This window comes from Nanorana parkeri, unplaced genomic scaffold (genome assembly GCF_000935625.1).
Source record: "Nanorana parkeri isolate BGI_ZX_2015 unplaced genomic scaffold, ASM93562v1 scaffold1480, whole genome shotgun sequence".
NCBI lineage: Eukaryota > Metazoa > Chordata > Amphibia > Anura > Dicroglossidae > Nanorana > Nanorana parkeri.
The window spans coordinates 239827-242269 of NW_017307748.1; the positions used below are offsets into that span (position 1 = coordinate 239827).

Consider the following 2443-nt stretch of genomic DNA (forward strand, 5'->3'; position numbering starts at 1 on the left):
TGTATCCGCGTCCCTCATGTGTCTCGGATAAAAATTTAAGGAAAAGGAGATGTTTTCCATGGCAACCAACAGAGCCGACCTCTCATTTCCTGCAATACATGGGAAGAAGGAGAGCCGTCCTCTGGTTGCTAAGGGCAACACGGTTACCTCACTATTATACAGGAACCTCGGTGGGCTCATCTTATCGGAGCGTGTATAATAAGAACAGTCTGTGCTGCCAAACATCAACCAATCAGATTCCGGTATATCCACCATGGGGGGGGGACACAGTGCTTTATTCAGATCCAGACTTCCAGTCTTCCCGGGTCCATGTATATCTATGTGTGTGTGTGTGTAGAGGTGCGTTGTGTTTTTGTAGCATTGGGAAGGGGTTTTGTCACGTGTCTACGTACGTTTTCCTTAACATGTGTCATTGTTCTGCATTTCCAATGCATTTTTTATTGGGATTTGGCATTTATAGGGTTAACAGCCATTGGTGCGTTCACATTGACTTCTATGGGCCTCCTCCCCACTTTGTATTGATGCTCTACATGGGGGTAGGCAATGTCGGCACTACAGCTGTGGTGGAACTACAAGTCCCATGAGGCATTGCAAGACTCTGACAGGCACAGGCATGACTCCCAAAGGCAGAAGCATGATGGGAGTTGTAGTCCCCGCACAGCTGGAGTGTCCAGGTTGCCTACCCCTGCTAAATAGAACAATGCGTTGTGTTAAGCCACCCGGCGGGGTGTAGGGGCCCCCTAGTTGTTATGTTCCAAGGTGGGTTTGGTCACAGCTGGCAGCTGTCAATCATTACAGACATTACAAGAGACAACGTGCGCACTGTGACAGAAGTATTCACTTAGATGTGGATTCACAAAAGGAACACGGAGACTGGATGTATGAGACTGGCAGGCGATGCCGGAGACGATGAATGACACGGAATGAGGTCCACAGGTAACGTAGATACTCCCAGCAGAATGAGAACACTTTACCTGTCTCCCAGGTACTGCAGCTCTCTCTCAGTCTGCGCACTGTCTGTGACAAGTGACTGCTGCTGCTCTCCCCTCCGAAGCTCTGATAGCTGTGCGGTCTGTGGGAGGATTCTGTACATTCATCTCTCTCCGTCTCTGCGTATATGCCACCCACACGTGTAACATACTTACAGCTGGCCTACATCCCGTGTCACAGTCCCTACTTTTCCAGCCTCCCCCCTACATATCTGTACACCTCTGCTGCTGCTGTACCTGCTAATCTACCTCCCTTCCACTATACACTGAGTGGCCAGATTATTATGACCACCCCATCAGTACTTCGTTGGGCCGCCTGGTGACTCCACGAGATGGTGAAAGGTGATGCGAGGAATCTGACACGGCACTGTTGCCCTTCTGTTGTCTTGTACCAGTCTTGCCCCTCCCCCGTTCTGCCCTAACATTGACTAGTCGCTGGCGGCCACAATTCGCACGCTCAGACCCAGATTTTCGGCTGACAGTCCGGTCTTTAAACACTTTAACAACAGCTGCTCTTGAACATTTAACGAATTCTGCTGTTTTGCTGATACTCTCTCCATGGCTCCGAGCGCCAACAATCATCCCACGTACAAAGGCTGTTAAATCGCGTTGTTTCCCCGTATCTTCAGAAACAAATCACTTCTACTGTCGTGGTAAACAACCCGCTTCCCTATTTATAATGGTCTGGCCCTCTAGCAACTTCAGCGCCAAATTATAGCTAATTTGCCTACAAACGTCAGGTGGTCATAATAATCTGGCCACTCAGTGTATGATCCCTCCATCACCATCCTAATGGCTGCACATTGCGCAGAGCATAATGCCGGGGGGATGGATTCAATCAGCGGCGGTCAATAGGGGGCCTCAGGTGCGGCCCCTGACATCAGCGAACGGCCACAGGTGATATGTTTTACGCTTAATGCTGAGCAGAGCTGTTAGAGAATGCCGACATAGAACAGGAGATGGTCAGAGGATACGGGCATGCAACAGGAGATGGTCAGAGGATACAGGGATGCAATAGGGGATGGTCAGAGGATATGGGCATGCAACAGGAGATGGTCAGAGGATACGGGCATGCAACAGGGGATGGTCAGAGGATACGGGCATGCGATAGGGGATGGTCAGAGGATACGGGCATGCAACAGGAGATGGTCAGAGGATATGGGCATGCGATAGGGGATGGTCAGAGGATACGGGCATGCAACAGGGGATGGTTAAAGGATACGGGCATGCGATAGGGGATGGTCAGAGGATACGGGCATGTAATAGGAGATGGTCAGAGGATATGGGCATGCAATAGGGGATGGTCAGAGGATACGGGCATGCAACAGGAGATGGTCAGAGGATACGGGCATGTAATAGGAGATGGTCGGAGGATATGGGCATGCAATAGGGGATGGTCAGAGGATACGGGCATGCAACAGGAGATGGTCAGAGGATATGGGAATGCAAAAGGG

The 2443-nt window shown here is 50.6% G+C and overlaps 1 protein-coding gene across 1 annotated transcript in view; it reads right to left on the reverse strand.

The window, feature by feature from the left end:
* Nucleotides 1-1068, reverse strand: part of PHYHIP (phytanoyl-CoA 2-hydroxylase interacting protein) — a 17028-nt gene extending 15960 nt beyond the window's left edge. The window contains exon 1 of the mRNA XM_018570226.1: nucleotides 975-1068. The gene's annotated coding sequence lies outside the window, so the exon portion shown is untranslated. The remainder of the gene's footprint in view (nucleotides 1-974) is intronic.
* Between the last annotated feature and the right edge of the window lie 1375 nt (nucleotides 1069-2443).